The 20,408-nt window shown below is 36.9% G+C and overlaps 1 pseudogene; it reads right to left on the reverse strand.

Moving 5' to 3' along the window:
• Window positions 1-2,603: 2,603 nt before the first annotated feature.
• Window positions 2,604-3,109, reverse strand: LOC126001536 (60S ribosomal protein L23a-like; annotated as a pseudogene).
• Between the last annotated feature and the right edge of the window lie 17,299 nt (window positions 3,110-20,408).

The raw sequence follows: 20,408 nt of genomic DNA on the forward strand, positions 1-20,408 counted from the left end.
TGAGGAAAGGAAGCCAGACTCTGTCATCACTCAGTCTCAAGCACCTTAGAGCTAAGGCACAAAGAGGCTTCATTGCCCCATGAAGGCCCTACACAGGTTTATCATAAATTAAAAGTTTCCAACTTTAAAAAAAAAAAAAGGCCTGGGCCCGGAGAGATAGCACAGCGGCGTTTGCCTTGCAAGCAGCCGATCCAGGACCAAAGGTGGTTGGTTCGAATCCCGGTGTCCCATATGGTCCCCCGTGCCTGCCAGGAGCTACTTCTGAGCAGACAGCCAGGAGTGACCCCTGAGCACTGCCGGGTGTGGCCCAAAAACCAAAAAAAAAAAAAAAAAAAAGCCACTGGATTCAAATACCTGAGTGCCACCGTTTTTATAAGACACAGCTTAAATGTAGAGTTAGATGGAAAACACAAGTTTTTTTTTATTTTTTAATTAAATTGTATTGAACTGTAACAGATACAGAAAATGTATAATTCATAAGCGTATTGCTTAATGAATCTTCAACAGAATGAACACAGACATGCAAACACTTAGGATCACTAAACAGAAAACTAACAATACTCCAAAAATCATCTTCATGCTTCCTCTGGTTACTAATTCCCTAAAGGAAAACACTCTCCTGACTTCTAATTCTGTAAATCAGTTTTGCTTATGAACTTTTTATAAGTAGAATAGAATAACATATCCTTTTTCTTATTTCATTCACAATTTTATTTGTGAGGTTTTTGTCAATTATGCTGAATGCTTTTCATTTACATGTGGTATTGCAGATTGCTTAAAATGAAAGGAGTAACAATGCCAAGTATCAGCAAGTAGAATACCTAGAATTCTTTTTAACTTCTTTGTAAATAGAAATTGGTGCAATGACATTTAAAAGCTCTATTATATACAGTATAGCTATCCATTTCTATAACATATTTCTTCTCTTACATGTATGATCAAAAGAATTTTATTGGGGCCTGAGCCATGGCACAAGCAGTAAGGCATCTGCTTTGCCCATGCTAGCCTAGGACTGATTGTGGTTCGATCCCCCAGTGTCCCATATGGACCCCCAAGCTAGGAGCGATTGAAAAGAGAAAGGTTGTTCCACTTACTAACTCTGTGATCTTGCTTTATTTATTTGATATATTTATTTGATATATTATTGATATTTATTTGATATATTTAATTGATAATTTACCTTGTCTATATAATAGGATACCCATATCACTAGATCTTCAAAAAAGTTATTAAAATCTTTCTCAAGAATCATGAACCCAGCCTGGTAGTATAACAGTCACAAAATAATTACCTATCCTATCATCTGTTTTTATATTTCATCTTTGAAATTTGGATGAATCTTCTATCATATCATAATCTCATAATCTAATCATTAGGGTTTTTCCCAATTTTTACTGGTTTATAAAATAAGATACATTCTTTTGATCAATTATAGCTTCAATTCCATGAAATACAGTGACAAATCTTCAGCTGCAGTATCCAAAAATAAATTTATTTAATCTCTCCCAAACCTGACAAATCACACACTCAAAAATAAAAAGAGCATGTTAAGGATGGTATCCTAAAATCTTTTAGAACAATTGAGAACAATTTTCTCCCATTTCACCTGACAATACCATTTTTAGGGCTGTGAACAGAGAGACTGTTATTTGTGAAATAACAGGATATTTATAGAGGACTCTGTCTTTTTCATAGCTAGACCTTGTTTCTCAAAAACATTAATCTCCACCTCCAGATTAGGTAACCCTAAAAAGGATTTGTTCTCCTTGTTTTAAAAATGTTCCATTTAGACCATACTTTGGTTCCACCATATTATCAAGAATTTATAAACAGGTTGTTTGGTTTGGTTTAAATCTTAGTTTTACAACAATTTCATATAAACTATCCAGGAGCAGATGGATCCTACAAACATATCGACTCTTTCACTGGCCCTATCCATATCTTCTTAAATACTCTTTATCCTTGGCTCCTTGTCTGTTGAATTCTTACCTAAGAGCTTTCAATGAATTAAGAGACCATAGAACTTTAGAGGTAGTGTGGTACATTCCTTGATATCCCCAATTCACCCTCTCCTCTACTGAGTTTCTCTGACCTTTATGTTTCCATTCTAGTATCTATTTTCCAAAATTTTATTTTTAGGAGATCTATCTTATTTCAGATTGGTTTTTAAAGTCCTAAAAAGGGAAGGGGATGAAGAGATAGCAGAGCAGGAACAGGCACTTGCCTTGCACACAGATGACTAGGGCTAAGTCCCCAGCATCCAATATGAGGACCAAGTACCACCAGGAGTGATCTCTGAACATAGAAATTACTTTCCTGGGGCCGGAGAGATAGCATGGAGGTAAGGCGTTTGCCTTTCATGCAGAAGGTCATCAGTTCGAATCCCGGCGTCCCATATGGTCCCCCGTGCCTGCCAGGAGCAATTTCTGAGCCTGGAGCCAGGAATAACCCCTGAGCACTGCCGGGTGTGACCCCAAAAAAAAAAAAAAGAAAGAAATTACTTTCCTGAGCCAAAAATAAGGTTTTTTTAGAGAGAGAGAGAGAGAGAGAGAGAGAGAGAGAGAGAGAGAGAGAGAGAGAGAGAGAGAGAGAGAGAGAGAGAGAAATTGTATTTTGGATTAGCCAGCTAGATTGTTTAGATGCTCCCAATCTTATTGGCAACATCCAAGGCATCATAGTCAGGAGCCAGCCAAACATATGCCTTCTTCTCTTCATTAGGTCTAATCAGGGTGTTGACCTTGGCCATATCAATGTCATAGAACTTCTTCACAGCCTGTTTAATCTGGTGCTTGTTGGCTTTGACATTCACAATGAATACGAGTGTGTTTTTATCTTCTATCTTCTTCAAGGCCGACACAGTGGTCAAAGGGAATTTGATGATGGTATAATGGTCAAGCTTGTTTCTCCTGGGGGCGCTCTCCCAACGATATTTGGGTTGCCTTCTGAGCCTCAGCATTTTGGATCTTCAGAAGGTGGGTGATGTTCTGATCTTCTATTTATGGCTGTGGATACCTTTTAGAACTGCTTTCTTAGCTTTCAAAGCTTTGGCTTTGGCTTCAGCTTTGGGAGGTGCAAGGGCTTTCTTCTTGGCTTTTGGCACCATCTTCATAAACAGCCAGAAATAAGTTGTAAGCAATACCAATTGTGTTTCCAAAACATACACACATAAATAAATAAAAGTCTTAAAGGACTAGATCAAATATTTTCTCATCTATATTCCCATAGTACCTTCTAAAGTATCTTAAATTTATTTATTGTGATTTTTAGTTAAACTATATCAAATAGACCTGTATCAAATGGATATGGAAGTGCTTCTCACCATGCACAATGGTTATTTGTCACTATGTGATCAATATCAGAGAACTCCAGTAAACACAAATGAATTTGTATTCTGAGATATTGAACTACTGAAAGTTTGTTGTTCCTTGCCCCCAGCACTGTTCCCAGAAACTGTATGTATTTTATAAATATTGAATAAAGACATCTTTACTCTTCCTTGTATCACCCTACAATCTTATTTTTCTTATATTTCTTCCAGTACTTATAGTATTTTGCTTTGAGCAAGAAAGAATCGGCTCACTTTTATCTCAAGATCATGAGAGCTGCTGTTCTATCAGAAAACTAGCACCTCTCTCTAATTTACTTTCCCTCTTCACTAAACTAAAATTTAAGGTTATCACAGTCACTTGGTTTGTGTGTCATACCACTTATAAGCAATACTCTTCTAAAAAACTCTAACAACGAGGAAAGAAAAGTAAATTAAGTATCAGGCTACAAAACTAACACACAAAAATCTATGGCTTCTCTATATACAAAGAATAAAAGAGAAGAAAAATGTTTTTGAAAAATTCCATTCACAATTATGCCTCAGAAAATCAAGTACCTTGAAACCAACTTAACTAAAAGAGGTGAAAAACTGATACAAAGAAAGCTACAAAACACTGATTCAAGAAATAAAAGAGGACATAAGAAAATGGAGACATGTAGCCTGTTCATGGATTGGGAAGATAAACATTAAAATGTCAATAATTTCCAAAGCACTTTTCAGATTTAATGCAATTCTATAAGATACCCATGACATTTTCCAAAAAATAGATCAAACATTCATGAAATTTATTTGGAACAATAATGTCCACAAATATCTAAAACAACCCTTGGGGGAAAAAGATGGGAGGCTGTAAAGTTAACGGGTTTTCAAAGATGACTTTCCTAATCAAAGAAGGCTTCCTCTTTACATGTCAAAAATCCACCTGGGAGGAAAGAACCTCTGGATAGGCACTCTACCTTAACTTGTTCTTCACCCATGGTGGTGGTTTTATCTTCCTAATAAATACTACAGTCCTAGTGGGCCTCTCTCTCTCTCTCTCTCTCTCTCTCTCTCTCTCTCTCTCTCTCTCTCTCTCCCTCCCTCCCCCCATGTGGTAGAAAGGTCTCAGGATCTGTGTTTCATCTCTCTGCAGTCTGGTTTGGATTATTTCCTGTGGCAGCCCTGTTCCAGACCTGCTTCCCCTTTTCTCCTGGAATTTAGGCATGAGGATTTATCTGCACTTCCATAAGCGGCATCACTTTCCCCAACTTTAAGCTGTACTATAAAGCAGTAGTCATTAAAACAGCATGGTATTGGAATAAAGACATAAGCTCAGATCAATGGAATAGACTTGAATATTGTAAGTCTGACCCCCTGGTATATGCTCAATTAATCTTTGATAAAGGAGAAAGAAATACAAGGTAGAGCAAGGAAAGCCTCTTCAACAAATGGTATTGGGAAAATTGGCCAACTACATATAAAAAAGTGAACTCAGACTTCTCTTTAACACCATGCACAAAGGTCAAATCAAAATGGGTTAAAGAATTTGATATCATAAGGTATATAGAAGAACATGTAGGTAAAAAAAAACTCCATGACATTGAGACTAAAGGCATCTTTAAGGAAGATGGGGCCAGAGAGATCGCATGAAGATTATAAGGTGTTTGCCTTGCATGCAGAAGGTTGGTGGTTTGAATCCCAGCATTCCATATGGTCCCCTGAGCCTGCCAGGAGCGATTTCTGAGCATAAAGCTAGGAGTAACCCCCAAGCGCTGCCAGGTGTGATCCAAAAATCAAAAATAAATAAATAAAAATAAACTAAAAAAGGAAGAAACACCACTGTCCAAATCAGTGGAAGCAGAGATAAATAAATGAACTACATTAAACTGAGAAGCTTCTGCACCTCAATGGGCATAATGAGTAGGAGATACAAGGCCACCCACAGAATGGGAGAAACCATTCACCCAATGCCCATCAGATTACACAAGGCACTTAAATAGAATTTAGCAAGAGAAAAACATCTAAACCCATCCAAAAATGGGGATAAGAAATTAAAAAAACATTTCCTAAAAAAAAGAAATAAAAATCAAAGAGATGGCCAAAAGGCACCATAAAAAAGTGTTGCACCAATAATCATCAGGGAGATGCAATCAAAACAGTAATGAGTTATCTCACATCACAGAAACTATCATACATCAAAAAAAACAAGAGCAAGTATGAAATGGATGGGAGGAAATAGGGACTCTCATTCACTGCTGGTGGGACTGTCAACTGGCCCTGCCTTTTGGGAAAACAATATAAATATTCCTCAAATAACTGGAAATTGAGCTTCCATTTGATCAGCAATGACACTACTAGGGTTATATCCCATGAAACCAAAAATGCCACGCAGAAAAGCCCTCTGTATTCCTATGTTTGTCATAGAACTATTTACAATAGCCAGAATCTTGAAAACAACTCTAGTTCCCGAGAACAGATGGTGGCTAAACAAATTGTGGTACATCTACACAATGGAATACTACATAGTTGTTAGGAAAAATGAAGTCATAAAATTTGTGGATAGATATGGATAGTATTATGCTGAGTGAAATGAGTCAGAGAGAAAGAGGGATAGAAATAGAATAATATCCAAAGATAATAGAGATGAGGACTAGGGGGACCAGTCCATGTGAGGAAGCTTGCCACAAAGAGTGGTGAGTACAGCTAAGGTAATGAATGATCCATTGTGACAGTGTTAGTTGGAACTGATCACTCTGGACAATAACAGCGCTGAAAGGAGATAAAGTGATATGCATTGTACCCCTTCATTAGCAATTGTGCAAACCACAATGTCAAAAAAGAAAAAAGAATGAGAAAATAAAATGAACTAGATGAGGAGTGTGGGTGGGAGGAGAAACTGGAGACATTGGTGGTAGGAAATGTGCACTGATGATGGATATTGTACATTCTATGATTAAAACTCACCCGTGAGCAATTTTGTAATCACTGTGCTTAAATAAATTAATTATATATTTTTAAAAAAGAAAAAGAAACTGTGACACATCTACATAATGGAATACTATGCAGCTGTTAGGAAAAATAAAGTCATGAAATTTGTATATACATGGATGGATATAGATAGTATTATGCTGAGTGAAATGAGACAGAGGGAGAAAGATAGACATAGAATTATCTCATTCATTTGTGGGCTATAAGAAAAATAAAAGATAGTATGGTAATAATATCCAGAGACAATGAAGATGGGGACCAGGAGGCTCAGTCCATGGTAGAAAGATGGCCACAAAAAGTGGCGAATGCCATTAGGATAGAGAAAGGTCCACTATAATAATGATAATTGAAACTGATCACTCTGTACAGAACTGGGTGCTGAAAGGGAATAAAGTAATATGCATTGTACTCCTTCATTAACAATAGTGCAAATTACACTATCAACAAGAAAAAGAGAAAGAAATAAAATATCTGCCCCAGAGGTAGGCAGGTGGCAGAGCATGAGGGAAACTGGGGACAATGGTGGCAGGAAATGTGTGCTGGTGAAGGGTGGTGGACATTGTATAATTGAAACTCTATCATAAAATATTTTGTAACCACAGTGCTTAAATAAAAATATTAAAATATAAAAGTAGGGGATAGAGCGGTGGCACAGCAGTAGGGTTTTTGCCTTGTATGCAGCTGACCTAGGACAGATCTCAGTTAGATCTCTGGCATCCCATATGGTCCCCCAAGCCAGGAGCAATTTCTGTCCTCAGAGCCATGAGTATCCCCTGAGTGTCACCGGGTGTGGCCCAAAAACAAAAAATAAATAAATAAAAGTTATAAAATTAATACAAATAAAAAATAAAATTTCATTATCTATAGGAGAAGGAAATAGGTGGAAAAATTACACAGCCACAAAAATAATGTGTATATTTATCTAAACAGTACCTTTGTATTCAGCTTCAAATGAAAATGTTCTTTATTCACCACTTCTGGAAAACTCAAAGTCACCTATAACATTGATTATGTCATTGGCACATCTAGAGACAATCGACTCACTCCCATAAATCCTCTGGTATTCCCAAGGTTTTTGGTGGGCATCTAAAACCCTTGGTATCTGCACCCTTTGATTTTAAACTTTCTGATGCCAGCAAGTCTCAGCTCCAAGGTCTCTCATGTGTTTCAGGGTGAACACATTTCTTATATCATTTTATAAATTTATAAATTATATCAATTTATAAATACATTTTATAAATAAACATCCCTGGCTCCTCTCCTTCCTGTATTTTGCTCATCCTTCAAGTTGTCAGACCCACAAAAGTACTGAGTACTTGGACGCCACGCCTGCTGATTAGAACCTGGGTTCATATTTGGCATTATCAAAGGCAGCATCAGTGCAAAATCAAGCACAGTGTCAGCAGCTGCTGCAAAATAGCCATGACAGCAAAGAAAGGAGGGAGGGACTCACAGGACCTACAGGGAGGGACTCCTGGGGCTGACTTGGCCCCTGACTAATGAGTAGTGTCTGCACAAATATTAATGCTCACAGAAGCCCAGAAGCTGGGACATGAAATGCTGGAACATGGGCAGTAAACTTTATCATAAAAAGAAGTGTGAGGGGGCCAGAGCGGTGACACAGAAGTAAGGCGTTTGTCTTGCACACATCTGACCTAGGATGGACCGCAGTCTGATCCCTGGCGTCCCATATGGTCTCCCCGAGGCCAGGAGCAATTTCTGAACTCATAGCCAAGAGACCTGAGCGTCATAGGGTGTGGCCCAAAAACCAAAAAATAAGTATAAACGTGAATGCTGCAAGAAAATATGTCAGGAGTCAATATAATCCTTTAGAGTTTACAGTCTCCAGTTAGAAAATGGTTTCAACATCGCAAAAGATGTTCAAAGTCTACAGACTTTGAAATAGAAAAATAAATGTAAATACGTGACATTTGGTAGAAAAGTATACCCTTATTTAGTTTCAGCTGAGCCAATTATTGAGGATCATTTTAATTATTTAAAATTAAATAATTGGAGTTAAAGAGGCATTGACAACATGCATAATCAGTATTTTAAATTTTCTACAAATCATGAAACCACATTTGGTTTTTTAATACAATCTCCATAAGTCACAGGAAATGTCAGAAGAAATATTTAAATATCGTTGTATAAATTTACATTTAAAATTAAAATTTTACTTACACAAGTGATTTGTATTAAGAATGACATTTTAAGGAAAAAAGGTTCCATGTGAATCAACTCTTCTACATTTACTAATATTTTTAAACTAATTTATCAGATACCAGAAGGATAGTATAGTGGTTTGTGTGGTTGCTTTGCACATAGCAAGCTCAGTTCCAGTCCCCAGCACTAGTCCCCAGGTCTTTTGAATCCTGCCAGCAGTCAGCCTTAAGCAGAGTCAAGAGTAAGCTCTAAGCACAGCCAAGTGTAGCCCAAAACAAAACACAATGAATTTTAAAAGTGGGGCCGGAGTGATAGCACAGGGATAGGGCATTAGTTTTGCATGTGGTTGACCAAGGACAAACCTGCGTTCAATCCCCAGGCATCCCATTATGGTCCCCCTCTCCAGAGGCTATTTCTGAGCATCACTGGGTGTGTTCCAAAAACAAAAGCAAAAGCAAAAGTAAAAGTAAAGTAATTTGTCAGAAACTTATCCAAATGTTGTCAGAGCCCATAAAAATATTCTTAATATCTTCAATAGAAAGTGCACCAGCAAAAAATCCTTATCAAAATTTAAATTTATGAAAAGTATTTGTAGGCATTTCTTTTCAATAGCAACTAATGTTTTAATTCTAAGGTGAAAATAAAATTGGTAAAGAGTATATAAATTGAAGAAGTTTCCTTTTTATTAGTTGTATTACAGTTTAGGTAGTTATAATAGTGTTAATGTTTATGGTATTGATATACAAAGTCACTGCGCCCATCTCCACAAGAGCACCCAAGACCCTCCTCCATCACCACCAAAGCATACCAAGATTCTTCAGCTCCAGTTCATTTGTTCACTCATCACCTTTCACATTTCTCTCCAGGTGCTTGGTTCTCTCAGTTCTGTAATTCAAGGTCAGGAGTTTGTCATTGTTCAATATTGTCTATTCCCTTGTTCTCTCTTTCTATGAGATCATCTAGTACTTTCCTTTTCCCTCTGAAAAAACATATATTTAAGTAACCCATTAAAAGAATTTTTGGAAACAATCCACAAAAATATGACTAATCAAGATATTACATTCACAAAATACTACATTATATAAATTATGACACTAAAAAACTTTGTGCATTTATAAATTATATTGATATACATATCTTTACCCCATTTTTATTTATAAATAATAAAATATTTTAATGGAAAAGCTTACTTTTGAAATGTTAATGGTATATTTTACCTGTCTTTTCAAATAGAGTCTTTAAATTTTTTTTTGTTTTGTTTTAGTGTTTGGGTCACACCCGGCAGCACTCAGGGGTTACTCCTGCCTCCACACTCAGAAATCTCTCCTGGCAGGCTCTGGGACCATATGGGATGCCAGGATTCAAACCAATGATCTTCTGCATGAAAGGCAAATGCCCTACCTCCATGCTCTCTCTCCAGCCCCCAGGGTCTTTAATTTTTGTTTTGTATTCTACCCCTCAAATTCTGTGACTTTTCCTGCTCAACTAGGGAAAAAGTGGGCTTTGGGGATATTTTTTGTTTTGGGAATGGGGGTTGAAGTACAAGAGTCACACCCAGAAAGGCTTAGGGACTATCCTGGCTGTGTGCTCAGTGTAAATCCTGGTTAATATTCAGGAGCCATATGTGGTGCAGATGGAATCAAACAAGAGTTGGCTGCAGGACAAGTGAATTCCTTAACCTCTGTACTATCTCTCCATCTCCAAAGAATGGTTTTTATGCTTCACCTGATTAAGGGAATAGCTATATTTCTAAATGGAATTGAGGTCTTTAAAGCAGTTTCTAAGCACAATTACAATGAAAAAGGGTAATGTTGTAACTCAGAAATATTCAACCAATTCTTCCAAACTCAGAGTTATCTAAGATTCAATTGAGTGAGATGGAAAGAATCTTAAACACAATTATTCCATTACATGAGTATCAAAATTGAAAGAGCAAATTCTCAAGGTCACGTGTAATCTGAAAACAGATTTGGTACTAAATGGTACAGTATCTCTATCAGTTCACGAAAACCAGAAAATACCACAGGTGCTTCAAAGAATTATATGAGAAAGACCATCCAGAAAAAAAGATGTCTTCAAAGAAGCTGGCAGAAAGGAAGCACAGCTGTTACCAGATCTTCCTGACGCAGAAAGTCTCGCTCCATTGCCCGCTCCTTTCACCACAGTCTCTCCAGAATAGAACCGACCTTGAAGAGCTTGGAAAACTCTGTTTTAGACAAAATTCCATGACACTGCCTCAGCAGGGAAAAGGTGAGAAATAGATTTGAAAGTAAATGTATGAGTGGCTGACACGCTTCATGAGCCAGGACTAATAACTTATTTGTGTCTAAGTGATACCTGAAAACTTTTAAAGCACTGGCAGCTCTATTATTGAAATAAAACAGTCAAAACCTGTAGAGTTGTGCAGAGCACATATTAGTGAAGGTTAAATCCAACATCATTATCATCAGAGTACTAGTGCACTGGAACTAAGTTGTTGAAAAGGTTTAAAAAGGTTTTTAAAAATAACAAAACAGGGGCCCGAGTGATAGCACAACGATAAGGCGTTTGCCTTGCAAGCAGCCAACACAGCACGGACCCCAGTTCGAATCCCAGCATCCCATATGGTCTCCACCCCCACCCCCGAGCCTGCCAGGAGCTACTTCTGAGTGCAGATCCTGGAGTAACTCCTGAGCGCCGCCAGGTGTGACCCCCCCCCCCCAAAAAAAAACAAAACAAAACAAAACAAAAAAAACAAGCAAACAAAGAAAAAGAAAAAAGAAAAAAATGGAAAAAATGAACACCTGGCCTAGAATATTTTACCCATTATATTATCATTTAAATTTGAAGAAATGATGGGGCAGGAGCGATAGCACAGCGGTATTCTGAAGTTTGCCTTGCACGCGGCTGATCCAGGACGAACCTCTGTTCAATCTCCGACTTCCCATATGGTCCCCCAAGCCAAGGAGCGATTTCTGAGCACATAGCCAGGATTAACCCCTGAGCGTCACCAGGTGTGGCCCAGAAACCAAAAAATAAAATTTATTTTGAAGAAATAATACAGTTTACTGGACAGGCAACTGCTTAGAGAATTCATAGTCTTGAAACCAGTTTTGAAAGAAGCATTAAAGAGCTTCAATAAAGGACAGGACAATATTTTCCAGCATGTGGCATTTAGTATGGCATTTATTAATGCTGCCTATGCCCTCTACTAGATTAAAATAAAGATTTGCTTACTCCTAGCTTGCTAAGGTATTTTATACATTTTCAAAATAAATCAATGTCTTATTGACATTGGTTAAAATCACCCAGCAGTGGGGCCGGAGAGATAGCATGGAGGTAAGGCGTTTGCCTTTCATGCAGGAGGTCATCGGTTCGAATCCCGACGCCCCATATGGTCCCCTGTGCCTGCCAGGAGCAATTTCTGAGCCTGGAGCCAGAAATAACCCCTGAGCACTGCCGGGTGTGACCCAAAAAACACACAAAAAAAAAAATCACCCAGCAGTGAATCATCACACGTTCATTTTTAATGGTTTCTTTATAATTCTATTTGCCATTTAAATTTTGTTAAAGCAAGTAATATGAAATAAATTTGTTATATGCTTGTCAACAAAACAAGCTAGGAGCTGGGAGAGAACCCAGAATCATTGGTGAAGGGAAAGGGACACTGATGGTGATATTGGAGTTGGAACTTTCTATACCTAAAATTACTCTGTTATGAACAACTTTGTACATCACTGTGTCTTAATAAAATGTAAAAGAAAAAAAACACAGCATCATGTGATTTATTAGGGCAGACATATATGTCTCTCAAAGAAAATATTCACTTTTTGAAAAAAAATTCTATTAAAAAAAGTAATCAGAAGAGTTTGCCAAAGGATAATCAAATTGCCTCTAGTTATAGGAAATAAAATGACAAGATTGACCAAATCAAGGTGAACTTGCTGGTCAGGTATATTCTCTCCAGAGAGAGCAAAGGTTGACTTTTTATAATCTTTGAGGGAACCCCAGAGCATCAGCTGTGGAGACTTTAGGCATGGAACTAGACTGACACCATCAATACTAGCAGGGGTCCTCAAACTTTTTAAACAGGGGGCCAGTTCACTGTCCCTCAGACCATTGGAGGGTCTGATTATAGTAAAAACAAAACTTATGAATGCATTCTTATGCATACTGCATATATCTTATTTTGCAATGAAGAAACAAAACAGATACAAATACAATATGTGGCCCGCGGGCCATAGTTTGAGGACCACTGAAAGAGCATGGATACTCAGGTACAACTGTTGTTGATTACTTGGCACTGGAAGGTGTGTTTATTGAAGTGAATCTGACCCTATTATGCTGATCATTATGTCAAGGGACTTACTAGGGAAAGTTATTCTTGATCAACTGAATGAGTTTAATAACTAGTTCTAATGACTAATGGTTATCTTTGCTAAAAGAATAATTCTGTTATGATTTATGGGGAACCTCTATTTTTAGTTCTTCCTCTTGTCTTTATTCAAGCACTGCTGCAAGACAGATCTTAAAGATTTGTGCCAATATTTGACTTTACCCCTAAACTTTCTTCTTAGACTTCATTGGTGGAAATTTTATTTTCCATTTGCTTGCCCATTGAAATTTTTTCTTATTATTTTGTCCTTGAATCAATTGTGGAATTAGCTATTAGGATACTGGTTGCCAAAAAAAAAGTCATTTTAGACTGGAAAAAATCTAACCAAAGTGAAATATAGATATAAATATAACTGGTACAGACTAGAAAGTGTTTCAGAATCATAACCCCAGACTTTCCAGGACTAACCATAGAAATACCTCAAATGCATCTATAATAGATAATTAAATTACCTTTTCAAAAAATAAAAGAAAGTTGGACTAGGGATATATTACAGAGTTATATTGTATTTCACATTCTATTGGTCACAAATATCACTTATGTTACATATGCAAGGGATACAGTATGCAAATCATGACTACCAAGAAACAGAATCCCTAGAGAGCATCTTGGAGTTTGACCACCATGGAGCCCAAGCTCTTGAAATGTCCCAATATTTAACTGAGGAATTAATCTTGGTCTTGAATTAGCACTAGAAGCCTGACTCTTTCCTCAGAAAAAGCAAAATAAAAAATGTTTAGTAGAAAAAACAAGTTAGTGGACCTACAAAGATTCTATCTTTGAGAATATGTGATAGTTATTTGCTCTTTTTTTTCCCCCTTAGAACACATAAAAACTTTAATCAGGGCCAGAGTATTTGCTCTTTATAATTTCCCTGATGTTAAGACATTTTTCTTTATACATTATATGCAAAGAGGATCATTATTAATAAAGTTAAGAGCTACATATCCTTACATCGTTTATTAAAATGAGTGAAGTAAAGTTAGCTTGAAAGAACTGAATATTGATAAGTTTTGATGAGGTGATGAGAATTATCTAAAGATCAACAAGTTTTCTCTGTAAGAAGTTATTGAATATTTTTAACTTTTGACCATATATTTTGCATACAGTTGCCACAATGACTAAATCCTGCTGTGTAGCATAAAGATAGTTATAGATGCTTCACTTTATTGGTCCATAGCCTTTTGGTCACAGCAGTGATACTTATCCTGAATGGACCCCCAGACTCTTAAACTAGTAGAAGCCATCTCCCAGCATCACATTGATGATTTACCACCACCGTCTCAGGAACTCCTTGATGAAATTGAGTACCTGAAGCAGCAGGAATCCTCATCCCTGGGACTGGAGGAGAAAGCAGCACTCCATCCGAGCCTCTCTGCACCTGATCAAAAGAACTTAGAAGAAACTAGCAGTAATAAAGAAGATAGCAATATGCTTTGGACTAAAGAATCTCAGAATACAGAGGAAGACACAGAGAGAGCTCACATCTGGAAAGATGGCTGCAGCCACCTGAAGACCGCATGAAGCTGGAGGATTTGGTCGAGGATTCTGCAAGATGAACTAAAACTCTGCTTTTGGAAGCGACTGGGTTGGTCTGAACCATCCAGGATAATCGTCTTGGATCAGACTGACATGTCAGAGTGAACAGCGCTGGATCAAAGTTGACTCCTGGCTCTGAGCATCCTGGTTCTGAGTTCCCTTCTCCCTTCTTTCCTTTAGTTACCTTTAGAGCTGTGAGTAATAACTCAAACTCTGTTCAGCTGCCATAGTTGATATGCCCTGTTGGCTGAACATGTAGAACTTTGTTTTTGGACAGTTCCCTTAGAAAACAAAAGGTAGTTTTGATTGTAAAGGAATTCTCATTGTTCCTAGATGACTTTTGGTTTTGTTAATAAATAAGACTTTTTTGAAAAATGTAACTTTTGTTATGCTTAATAAAAATATTTACTTTTTTTTAATATTTACTTTTAATACCAAAAAAAAGATAGTTATAGATAATATTTTTTAATAATTTTATTGTGACTAGATTTTTTTTTTTTTTTGTTTTTGGGCCACACCCGGCAGTGCTCAGGGGTTACTCCTGGCTATCTTCTCAGAAATAGCTCCTGGCAGGCACGGGGGACCATATGGGACACCGGGATTCGAACCAACCACCTTTGGTCCTGGATCGGCTGCTTGCAAGGCAAACGCCGCTGTGCTATCTCTCCGGGCCTGACTAGATAATATTTTTTTTAGATAATATTTTTAAAACAATATAAATGTATCTGTTTTCCAATCATACTTTATTTACAAAAAATAAGTAGTGAAACATGTTTGGATCAGAATAAATAATTTGCCACTGTCTTCCAGATAGGAGAATAATTAATGCTAGTAAAGAAAATATTAGCTAAGTCATAAGGGTAATTTCCCTTAAACTAGTTAAGAGGGAAAGCATCACCAAAAAAGATAATAAGCCAGGGGTCAGAGAGATCACTCAATGGTCTGGAAGAGACTTTGTATGCAGGAGGCCCAGGTTCAATCCTTGATGCCCAGGGCATATCAGGTACTTCTCTGGAGCAACTTCTGAGCATAAATCCGTGCATTTCCCCCTCAGTACTTTATGCCCCTAAACAAATGATAACAAATGGGAATATACAACTGACAGTGTGACAAATAATCTTCTGTTGTTATTGAGCTAGACATATCTGCTCCATTTTTCATCAATCTATTCTGATTGCTTATCTTGGCTAAGTGGTCAACTTCTTTGAGTCACTGGTTTCTGGAGAACTCTGGAGAACTCCAATTTAAACTATGTTAAAGGGTGTAACTTTTTCATTCAGCTCAAGCATTTTTATTTTTCATAGGATTAAGACTGAATAAGACATACGAATAATGGGCAGTTTTACATCATTTAAGTTCATGACTAAGCATCTTAATGAAATTTCCTCTACAATGGAAAGATAAATTGCAATGTTCTATGTAAAGAATATAAAAGTCTATTGTGGTTTTGTCTGTTTTACTTTTAACCATCATAAGCAATGTTTTTCATTAGCAATAATTAGTATAAAATATCATTATATGATAACATCAACTTTAAAGGTGATCACAATACAATACCTGTAGATGTTTTAACTTATTTAACCTAAGTGTACAATTGTTCTAAATCTACTAAGCTAAGAGTTAACCACTAAGTTAATAGACAAAAAGTCTTAAGTATGTGCCATTGAATAAATTTAAATGATCATTAAAGGGATATTAAAAGTAATCCTGTTGCAACTATATCTAGCAGATTTATTTGCAAAGCAAATCTATTAAACTTACAGAGTTAAATCACAGAGGAGAAAGAAATTTCTTTTGATAGGTAATCTAGAGTATCAGTTTTAGGTGAGGACTGAGAAAAAGACAGAATTTTTAGAAACTTTCATTATTTTAATGTTTCTATAAATCAAGGAAAATAATGCTCGTTTTCCCTCATGCCCTCCACAATTTACTATAGACTCTCAAGTTCATCTTTTGTTATCTTCTTCAGCCATCTGGCACAACCAGACATTTTTACTGTAAGAAAAAAATTTTATTTCTTTTTTCTTGTTGAAAATCTTTCTTGGTTTTCAAACAACTTTTAAATTTTACTCTGAGGGATCTGGTGTTCAATAGTAAAGAGATTAATGGTAGCTATAGAATCTTCTGTAGCAATAAAGAAGCTATATTGGTTCCTTTGAGAGTTTAGAAAAAAAGAAATGGAAGTGTTAGGACTGAATGTATTCTTTGCAGTAGCATCAATGGACAGATTTTTGGATAATTGTACTTGGTTTCTCATGCAGTATGTTACTACTATATTTGCCATCTCTGCACTGATTCTTAGCCATATACTACAAATCGGTAGAGAACAGAGACTATTGGTCACACTTTAACTAGAGAGCAAGAGCTTCATTGAATTTCAGCTTATTTGCTTCTTACTGCTTTGGAAGTATGTAGGCACACACTGAATAATTTCTAAAGTGGCAATTTTATGTATCAACGTTTTCATTATTTAGTACCTGATTTTGTGTTTTATCCCATTTACTAAAAGAGAAAACACTCCACTATAGCAATAGATTTACTTCACTTCTTGAATATTTTCTAAAATCTATTTTTTAATTTTTATATTATTTATAATTTGAATGATTTCCCCCATTTTTTTAAAAATAATATTAGGCTAATAATATTAGCCTCTAATATTGTGTTGGTGTGGTGAATTTTTTTTTTTGGCAGTCTACAGAATCAACACACAACTCCAAGGCTTTATTATATGCAAATAATGGACTAGAAGAGACATTGAGGGCTGAAAAGATAGCACAGAGGTAGGGTTCACCTTGCACACAGCCAATCCAGGACAGACCATGGTTCAAATCCTGGCATCCCATATGGTCCCCCATGCCTTCCCAGGAGCAATTTCTGAGCACAGAGCCAAGAGTAACCCCTGAACGCCACCAGGTATGACCCCAAAACCAGGAGAAAAAAAAAGAGAGAGGAGACATTGATAAAAGACCAGTACCCAGGGCCAAAGGGATAGCATAGCAAGTATGACAATTGCCTTGCAGGAGGCTGATCCAGGATCAATTCCCAGCATTCTATATGGTCTCTTGGTCTCTGCTAGGGTAATCCCTGAGTTTAAGGACAGAAATCATTCCTGAGCATCACAATGTGTGGCCCCACAATAACAAAAAGCAAGCCTGTTGACAACTGTGCCTTAAAAACCAAGTCCCTAGAAATCAGTTTACCAAGAGATTAAAAAAATAAAAACCATAAAGCACTACTAAAATGAGTTTTTAACAAACAAAAAAAAAAAACAATAAAATATTAAGCACATCTCATTCATGGATTGGGAGGATTAACATTGTCAAATTGGCAATAATCTCCAAAACGTTATATTGATTCAATGCAATCCCAATAAGGACACCCACATTATTTTTTCAAAGAAATAATAGATCAAACACTTCGCAAATTCATATGTGACAGCATACCCACCAGAATAATCAAAACAATCCCTGGGTAAGAGAAGAACTTTCTCCAACTTTAAACTATACCACACAGCAGCAGTAATCAAAACTTCATGGTACTAAAATCAGGTCAATGGAACAGAATTGAAAATGTAAATTTTCAACAGCTAATTCTTGATACAGGAGCAAAACATATTAAGTGGAGGTTGGAAAGCCTCTTTAACAAGTAGTGCCGGAAGGTCAGTCACATGCAGTTAAATAAATTCAGCCACCATGCAGAAAAGTCAAATCAAAGTGGATTAAAGACCTTGATAGTAGACCTAATTAGATATAAAGGAAACAAGGCAAATCTCCATGATATTGTAGGTGACTGTTTTTTCAGGATGCAAAAAAAAGCTGGAAATATCATAAAGCAGGTAGGACATTTTCCTGGTATGTGGCCAAATGGGGGTTGATCCCTGGCATCCTGTAGGTCCTCTGAATACAACCAGGAGTAAACCATGAGCATTGCCAGGTGTGACCCAAAAACAAACAAAAAAGAATATACTACTATTGGCTAAGCAGTGTAAGCAAAAAGATACGAATGATATATATTAATATGTACCACAAAGGGCCAGAGAGATAGCATGGAGGTAAGACGTTTGCCTCTCATGCAGAAGGTCAGTGGTTTGAATTCCGGCATCTCATATGGTCCCCTGAGCTTGCCAGAATGATTTCTGAGCATAGAGCCAGGAGTAACCCTTGAGCACTGCTGGGTGTGACCCCCCCCCCCCAAAGAAAAAAGCACCACAAAGGAACCAATGACAAAAAGGTCCACAGACTGGGAGAAACTATTAGCTCACCTGGTATCTGTGGAGAAACCATTTGCTCATCTTCATAAAAAAAGTTAATATTTTAGACATATAAATGAGACTACATTAAGATACACCTCTAAGGAACTGATGTCCAGACACTCAACTGCTGTCTGTAGAGTCTCAGATATGCAGCCATCTTTCATTATGCCAACATCACTGTCTTTTAATTACTGTAAGTTTGGAAATCAAGTTCAGTTCAGCTCTCCAAGATTTGTTGTTGTTGTTGTTGATGATGATCTTCTTCTTCTTCTTCTTCTTCTTCTTCTTCTTCTTCTTCTTCTTCTTCTTCTTCTTCTTCTTCTTCTTCTTCTTCTTCTTCTTCTTCTTTCTTCTTCTTCTTCTTCTACTACTACTACTACTACTACTATAACTTTCTTCAAGATTATTTGGACCATTCCAAATGCTTTGAGATTCCTTGTGAATTCAAGAATGTGTTTCCTGGGGCTGGAAAAATAGCACAGTGGTAGGGTGTTTGCCTTGCATGCAGCTAATTCGAGCAGACTGTGGTTCGAATCCCAGCATTCCATATGGTCCCCTGTGCCTGCCAGGAGTGACTTCTGAGTGCAGAGCAGGAGTAACCCCTGAACGCCACTGGGTGTGACTAAAACAAAACAAAAAAAAAAAAAAAAGAATATGTTTTCTGATTTCATTATTAATTCTTCCAGGCTGAGCAAGTTTTAAGGCACCAATGAGACTTCATTCCATTCCTTATTCTCATGTTTCTTTTCACTACCAATCCTGGGATGTAGAGTGTGAGATTAAATGTTGTAGAAATGCACATTTTCCATAGTTGAATATTTTATGTCTTGACACCAAACCAAAATGAATTTCATAATCTTGTATCATCCTTAAAAATCTCTTCACGTTCTTTACATGTCAGGTTTCTTCCAGAATGAACTTTTCCATACCAAGCAAGGTATGAGGCTGACTAAAGGTTTGCCCACACTCTGCACAGGTTGTCTCAGTAGTAATTTCTTGGATATACTCTATAATCTGTAAAATGACAAAGGTTTCTCAGTGTTCATGTTGATGAGTTTTTCCTCATTGCCGTGAATTTCCACCACTCTGTATGTGACAAAAGCTTCATGAGCGGCCTGCAGGCTCTCCCACAAGGAGCCAGGGGCTTCTTCGCCAGATGCCAGTGTAGTAAATTTAAAAACATTTTATAACCTCCAGTTAGGTACATTTTTAAAGCTTATGTAACTGGAGTTTTAAATCTTTTGGTTTTGTTTGGTTGAGTTTTTGCTTTCCCTAATTGAAAGGTGAACTGGTAGGTAATAGCTGCAGATAATTGAGAAAAGCAGATAGGATTATGTAACAAAGCATAAATCCTGTAATATGTTTTCTGACTATATTCCAATAGTTTAGGAAAACCCATAATTATGTCCCGCTACTTTACTCTAGACAAGAATCTATTCTTCCTTTTCTTCCATTGTTGTTGTTGCTCATGTTTTTGTTGTAGCACTCTTGAGAAGTAGCATACAAAATTTGGAGTTCCTACTCATTTATTTAGTTGCTATTTTCTCCAGGGCTCACACTCTTGGTTGTGGTGGTCACACACATCTGGCTATAGCCATATTTGTTGTGGTTATTGAAATCACAGTGATAATGTTGATGATCACACTTGATGAGTTTGAAAGATGCCAGGGATGTAACTTGCAGTCTAGGAATGCAGGATAAGCCCAAGCCCTTCAATAAGAATTTTAATTCAACTTCCTGACCTAAAAACTTTACAATATAATTTTCTTTCTCTGAGAAAACCC

The sequence above is a fragment of the Suncus etruscus genome, chromosome 2 (genome assembly GCF_024139225.1).
Source record: "Suncus etruscus isolate mSunEtr1 chromosome 2, mSunEtr1.pri.cur, whole genome shotgun sequence".
NCBI lineage: Eukaryota > Metazoa > Chordata > Mammalia > Eulipotyphla > Soricidae > Suncus > Suncus etruscus.